Below are 8,281 nucleotides of genomic sequence, written 5' to 3' on the forward strand. Positions count from 1 at the left end.
AAAAGAATATGAAAAACAATACATATATGCATAACTGAGTCACTTTAGTGTACAGCAGAAATTAAACATGACATTGTAAATCTACTATACTTCAATAAAATTAATTTAAAAAAAATAATTGGCTCATGTGGTTATGGAGGAGGAGAAGTCCCACTATCTACTGTCTGCAAGATGGACCAGAGCAATTAGGCAAGAAAAAAAAAAAAAAGGCATCCAAATTAGAAAGGAAGTAAAGCTGTCACTATTTGCAAATAAAATATTATATATGGAAAACACTAAAGACTCAACCAGAAAAACATTAGCGCTAATAAATGAATTCAGCAAAGTTGCAAGGTACAAAATCAATGTGCAAAAATGTGTTGCATTTCTTTAAACTAATAACAAGTTATCAGAAAGAAAAATTAAGATAACAACCCATTTACAATTGCATTAAAAAAATAAAATACCTGGAAATAGGATTTCCCTGGTGGTCCAGTGTTTAAGACTCTGCGCTTCTACTGCAGGGGGCATGAGTTCGATCCCAGGTCAGGGAAGATCCCACATGCTGCGTGCTGCAGCCAATAAATAAATACGTACATACATACATAGATACCTGGGAATAAATTTAACCAAGGAGGTAAAAGACCTGTACATTGAAAATGATAAGATATTAATGAAAGAAACTGAAGAAGACATAAATTAATGGAAAGATATTCCACACTCATAGATTGAAAGAATTAATGTTGTTAAAATATTCATACTACCCAAAGCAGTCTATAGATTCAACACAATCCCTATCAAAATTCCAATGACATTTTTCACAGAAATAGAACAAACAATCCTAAAATTTGCATGGAACCACAAAAGACCCCAGTAGCCAAAGCAATATTGAGAAAAAAGAGCAAAGCTGGAGTCATTGTGCTCCTGATTTCAAACTTTTTTAAAAAGCTATAGTAATCAAAACAGTATAGTATTGACATAAAAACAAACGTGTAGACCAATGGAACAGAATCAAGAGCCAACAAATAAACCCCGTATATGTGATCAATTAATTTATAATAAAGGAACCAAGCATATGCAATGGGGAAAGAACAGTCTCTTCAATAAACAGAGTTGGGAAAACTGTATATCCACATGCAAAAGAATGAAACTAGACCACTACCTTACACCACAGACAAAAATTAACTCAAAAAGGATTCAAGACTTCACTGTAAGAACTGAAACCACAACACTTCTAAAAGAAAACATAGGCAGTAAGCTCCTTGACATTGGTCTTGGCAATGATTTTTTGGATTTGACACCAAATACAAAGGCAACTAAAGCAAAAATAAACGGGTGGGGCTGCATCAGACTAAAAAGCTTCTGCACAGAAAAAGAAACAATCAACAAAATGAAAAGGCAACCAACCAAATGAGAAAAAATATTTGCAAATCATATATCTGATAAGGGGTTAACATCCAAAATATAGAGAGAGGGACTTCCCTGGTGGCACAGTGGTTAAGAATCCACCTGCCAATACAGGGGACACGGGTTTGATCCCTGTTTCGGGAAGATCTCACATGCTGCAGAACAACTAAGCTCTTGAGCCAAAATTACTGAGCCTGCGCTCTAGAGCCCATGAGCCACAACTGCTGAAGCCCACGCACCTAGAGCCTGTGCTTCGCAACAAGAGAAACCACTGCAATGAGAAGCCCACGCACCGCAACAAAGAGTAGCTCCTGCTCGCCACAGCTAGAGAAAGCCCGTGCACAACAACAAAGACCTAATGCATCCAAAAATAAATAAATATTTTTTTTTTAAATGGAGGAGTCAGCATTTGCAATGAATATTAAAGGTGGATGGAATTTTTAAACAATAAAATAACATGAATATTAAAAAAAAATAGAAAGCGAGAACTCATAACTCAACAGCAAAATAATAATAATAATCTGATTAAAAAATGGACAGAGGATCTGAATAGACATTTTTCCAAAGAAAACATAAGATGATTAATGGGTACATGGAAAGATGCTCAACGTCACTCATCATCAGGGAAATGCAAATCAAAACCACAATGAGGTTTTAGCCTCACACCTGTTAGAATGGCTATTACCAAATAGTTAAGAAATAACAAGTGTTAGTGAGGATGTGGAGAAAAGGGAACACTTGTGCACTCTTGGTAGGAATGTAAATTGATACAGCCACTGTGGAAAACAGCATGGAGGTTCCTCAAAAAACTAAAAATAGAACTGCCACTTGATCTAGCAATTCCACTTCTGGGTATTTATCCAAAGAAAATGAAAACACTAATTTGAAAAGGTATATGTACCACCATGTTCAATGAAGCATTATTTACAATAGCCAAACTAGCTTAGGCAGATGGAAACTGCCTAAGTGTCCACCAATCGATAAATGGATAAATAAAATATTATATTATATATGTATATTATATATATATATACAAATATTATTCAGGCATGAGGAAGAATGAAATCTTGCAATGGGTGGACCTTAAGGGTTTTATGCTAAGTGAAATAAGTCAGTCAGAGAAAGACAAATACTGTATGATCTCATTTATATGTGGAATCTTAAAAAAAAAAAATAGCTCAGATTGGTGACAGAGACAGAGAGAGAAGTGGGGGCAAAATTGGTGAAGGGGGTCAAAAGGTACAAATTTCCAGGAATGAAATAAATAAGTCATGGGGATGTAATGTACAGTATGGTGACTATAGTTAATAATACTGTATTTCATATTTGAAAGTTGCTAAGAGAGTAGATCTTAAAAGTTTTCATCACAAGAAAAATATTTGTAACTATGTATGGTGACGTATGTTAACTAGATTTGTTGTGGTGACCATTCCACAATATCTACAAATATAGAATCATTATGTCGTATATCTGAAACTAATATAATGTTATATGTCAATTATATCTCAATTAAAAAAGAAAACACTCTATAATATTCATAGTTTATTGCATGTTTACACATGTATCAATGAATATTAAAGATTATATGGTCTTATTTTAAAAAAAAGAAAGAAAGATGGAGAAACATGAAAGCCTGTTGTGCAATTCAGTTTGAGTTCAAAAGTCTGAGAAAAGGAGGCTGGAGAGTGAATGATGTAAGTCTCCATCTGAGTCCAAAAGCCCTAGAATCAGGAACGCCGATGTCCTAGTGCAGGAGAAAATGGATGTCTCAGCTCAAGCAGAGAGGGAATTTGGCCTTCCTCTGCCCTTTTGACCTACTCAGGCCCCCAATGGATTGGACGATGCTCACCCACATTGGTGAAGATGATCCTTTATTTTTCTTTTGGTACGCGGGCCTCTCACTGTTGTGGCTTCTCCCGTTGCGGAGCATAGGCTCCAGACGCACAGGCTCAGAGGCCATGGCTCACGGGCCTAGCCCCTCCGCGGCATGTGGGATCTTCCCGGACCGGGGCACGAACCCGTGTCCCCTGCATCGGCAGGCAGACTCTCAACCACTGCGCCACCAGGGAAGCCCCAAGATGATCCTTTTTTACCCAGTATACTCAAACAAATACAAACCTCTTCCAGAGACACCCTCACAGACACACCCAGAAATAATGTTTACCAGCTATCTGGGCATCCCTTAGCCTAACATAATTAGGCTCACACATCAAATTAACCATCACATCTGCCTTCCACCGCTATTCTCAGAGAGTTTATTCAGCCTTTATACCAATATCTTCTGGCTAGCTGTCCTGAGAATGCCTCAGCTTCCTCAACAAGAAGGGCCTTCAGCTCTGTTCCACTTCAGCCACCCACAAGCTGGGCCTTGTAATCACCAAGAATTGCTCCACTTCCAGAACCTGGAACCCGGAGGTTCTCTCTACCACTCCTTTCCTCCTACCTTCCCCCAACACCCATTCTTCATACTGAATCTGGTCCATTCCCTCAATAGAACCTTTTAATTCCCACAGTATAACTATTTAAACTCTACCTACTCTAGCACTCTAGCCTCCCTCAACTCCTTTCCATCACAATCACCATGCCAGGACCTCCCTGTTGGTCCAGTGGCTAAGACTCTGCACTACCAATGCAGGGGACCAGAGCTCCATCCCTGATCAGGGAATTAGATCCCACATGCCGCAACTAAAGATCCTGCATGCCGCAGTGAAGATCCCACGTGCCGCAACTAAGACTCGGCACAGCAAAATAAATAAATATTTATTTTAAAATTTAAAAAAAGATCACCGTGCCAAGGCCCAACCCTGGGTCACTGCTTCCTTTGGATCACTCTGATTCTGCTCACAGACTGCCCACAGTTGCTGGAAAATGTCAGAAAAATCATACCAGGTACATTAGTTTCCTAGAACTGCCACAACTTATTATCACAAAATTGGTGCCTTAAAACAACAGAAATTTATTTTCTCACAGTTCTGGAGGACAAGAGACCAAAATTATGGTGTCAGCAGGGACAATCTGCCTTCAAAGGCTCTAGAGGAGAATCTTTTCTTGTCTCTCCCAGCTTCCAGTGGTTCCTGGTTGTTCCACTTCCAGGACCTGGAACCCGGAGGCTCTCTCTACCACCCCTTTCCTCCTACATTTCCCATACCCTTTCTTCATACTGAACCTGGTCCATGCCCTGGTGTTCCTAAGGTTGTGGTAGCATCACTCCAATCTCCATCTTCACATAGGCTTCTTCCCTGTGTCTCCTTGTCTATGATCTCCCTCCTCCTTTTCTTGTTAGGGTACCAGTCATTGGACTTAGGGCCCACCCTAAATCCAGGATGACTTCATCTCGAGATCAATAACAAGATTACATATGAAAAGATCTATTTCCAAATAAGGCCACATTCACAGAGGTGCCAGGGGTTAGGGCTTGGACATACCTTTTGGGAGGACATCATTCCCAACACTACACTAGGTCACTGAAGATTCTTGCCTTGCTGTTCTCTTCAATGCTATCTCTGCATGTCCAAATCTAATGCCTCCAGTTTCAAACACCATTTCTTCTGCAAAACATTTCCACAATTTCCCATTATAAGCAACCTCTTCTTTCTCTAAACTCCCATCTGCTTTTTGTTCCTAATTTATAGCTTTTATCAATTTCTGCATTTTATTGGTGATATCTGTGTAAGAGAGCCTTACACTTTCTCTGGTTACCTGGGTTGCAGAAAGTGTCTCATTAGCAGACTTCAGTTTGGAATCTTAGCTCTGGCTTGAATCATTTATGTTGTTCCTGCCGCCATTGAACATGCTGCCCTGGCCCCTCTATCCTAAAGGTCCTTGTCTTTCTCAACAAAAAGAGGCTTATGATTCTTAGTGATTCTAATTCTCTAACCAGTTCTCTGTCTTCCCACCTCTTTGCTTCTGCTTTCCCTCAGTGCTCCGCTCAGCAACCTGTCCCTTTTCTACTTCCACCTCTCAATCGCCCACCTTATTCAGCCCTATGAAGCAAAAATCTGACACTTAGGCCGCTGATGGCTTTCCCTTTTCTCTCCTCTACCAGTTCAGTCCTTTGCTTGGGGCTTTCTCCTACCCCCTCCACCTGGCCCACTAGATAGCCTTAACTTTGTCTAAGAACACTCCCTTCCCCTTCTTGCTTTTCCTGATGGCCTTAGTTCCCTTCCTTCTAATATCCAACATGATTTCCATACCACAAAATTACTACATTTTTCTTTTGTGTTCCCATGGTTTGTCCCTACTTCTATGCCAGTACCTTCTTGATCAGTTGCATTAAAATTACTTGTTCAGGTTTTGCTAACTTCACCCTTCCCACCCACATTATACTCCAATTCTATCTGTATTTATACCTGGCAATGGGTTTGGGATGTATGTGTTCAGAACTATGGTATACTGGGTACAGACATCCAACTGGGATGGTAGAAGATAAGAAAAACGATGTGGATTCGAAGAAAGAGTCCTTGAGCTCACAAGAACAGTTCCAGTATTGCCTTCTGAGTATACTGATTCTACTACCCTTGAGGATGGCCTTTTCCATTTCAAACAAAAGAGTTTTAATGATTCTCCCCATTTCTGGACACTGGGTTGCATTTAAATTAAAATGCAGCCATGATACAAGAAATATTCTTTCATTTCCCCTCATCCTCCTCCTTTCTAGCCCTCTTCCAACTGTTCAGAAAATTCTAAGACAAGAGTAATGGTACTGGATTAAGAAATGTTTCTTTTAATTAGTGGCTTCTCCTCACTTCTTTTTCTTTTATAATTCCTGCTATAATTCTAACAGGTTATATGATCTATGCTAATTTCACAATTATTTCTATTATAATGGATGGTTTAAAGCATTTGGTATGAATTATGCTGTTTAAAGCAATTAAAGTTAACATCTAGAAACTGGAAAAGATAACTATTAATTTATGACTCTCCACTGGACTATAGGGTTGTTTAGGGTAAGGATTCTATAATTTTTATTTCTATGTTTCTAGGACCAATGGTCCCTAATACAGGGGAGGTATTCAATCACTGAAAGACTTTGTCTCTCCCTACTCCGGTTTCTCTGGGAAAATGAAACTATCTGACCCTCAGCTCCATCATTAGAGGCAGCTTCTTTCTCGTGGAGCACAGGAAACCTATACAGTTTCCCAAGGGTGTTGTTGATATTTGAGACATACTTAGTGAGGAATATCAAAAGTAATAAAGATAATCACTTTCCATTAGGGTATGGTGCACCCAACCTTATGGTTGATGCTAGCGTGAGTGACCCTAAGTGAATGAGAGAAACAAGGAAGGAAGGTTGGGAAGAAGCATCTTAGATTGCAGTGCATTCTAAGGAAAGTCAGCTCCCCTGGAGCTGACTGAAGTGATGCCATCATGTACTATCTGCTATACCACATGATTTGTTGTTTTGTCAAGGAGGAAGGAAAGAAGGAAGGAAGGAAGGAAGGAAGGGAGGGAGGGAGGGAGGGAGGGAAGGAGGGAGGGTAAGAGAGAAAGAGAAAATAAGGAAGGGTGAAAGGAAAGGGAAGGAAAAGGAAGAAAAGAGAAGGGAAGGACAAGAAAGGAAAAGAACACATACTCTTTGAAGCCTTAGAAAACAGCTGCAACAAGAAAATTTTCTTTACAACCACTTCTATGTATAGGAAAGGATTAAGTAAATATTGATATTATTCCGTACTTCCAGAATCAGATGATCGTAGGCTGTAAGAGGCCCTAGAAAGAAGCACTGCAGTAATTAGGAGTTGGTGAAGGGTTTCTGGTGCAATGGAAAAACATGTTTGATGCCATCCAAATTGAATTCCAAGTAACACTCACAAGCACTGAAAAAATCAGTTAATCTCTTTGAGCTGCAATTTTCCCATTTATTAACAGCAATAATAATACTGACCCTATAGAAGAAATGGAAGGATTAAATTGTCGGACAGCATATTTAGAGCGCCTTTCACAGTGCTGGGTGCTTAATAAATGGTCATCCTGTTGACTCTAGCTTGGGAGGAGAGGCCAGTGTAGATAGGAGATAGTGTAGATGAAACAAATTCTGGAGCTTTGAAGAAGATAATTAATTATTGCAAGGAAGGAATTGTCAAGAAGAATGAAGAAAAGTGAAAAAGCAAGTGAATCTAGAAGGAGGAAAACACAGAAAAGGTCATGCCACAAGAACAGTCTTGTTAGGACTTTGACCTAAAAAACATTGTTGCCAGGCCTTGCTGCCACTGCCCCTGGATTCTCAAGGCCATACCACCACTGTGAACGGTTTCTATATTGTCATGTATCTTTGCATTACTCCCACATTCAGAGTCTTGAGTGGGAATGTGTCAGATTGTCAGAGACTAAGTAACATGCCCACACCCTAGCATGAGAAGGATCTAATCCGTTTGTCCTCAAGAGTCCCATAAAAGGACACTCCCTCTAAATAAAAGGGAGTTAAGATGGTGAGTGGCCAAGAAAAGGACAAATGATTTCTGTATTATTTAGAATAATGCTAGCAACTGTAAAAAACCAACCCCCAAATTTCAGTAACCTAACATAATAGAAGCTTATTGTTCACTCATCCAACATTCCAGTGTAGGTGTTCCTCCACATGGTGGGCAGCTTTCCTCCACATGGTGATTCAGGGACCCAGGCCTCTTCTGACTTGTGGCCTCACCATCCCTACCCATATTCAACTGGAGAATACGGAAGGAGACAAGTGGAAGAGGAGTCCTGCCTCTTAAAGATCCCAGCTACCCCTGGATACAGGATCAAGCTTGGCAGTGTGGTCGCCGCCTGGCCAGCCTCTTTTTAGCAACAACTCCACACTACAGAAAGGGGGTCACAAAAATCTGGTTGTCAGGTAGCTGTCTATGCCACATCCTCTACTGAGTCAATGTATGTGGTAAAATGTATGGGGTTTGGGGACAGG

Source organism: Monodon monoceros, unplaced genomic scaffold (assembly GCF_005190385.1).
Source record: "Monodon monoceros isolate NGI ecotype Baffin Bay Population unplaced genomic scaffold, NGI_Narwhal_1 Super_Scaffold_11, whole genome shotgun sequence".
NCBI classification, from domain to species: Eukaryota; Metazoa; Chordata; class Mammalia; order Artiodactyla; family Monodontidae; genus Monodon; species Monodon monoceros.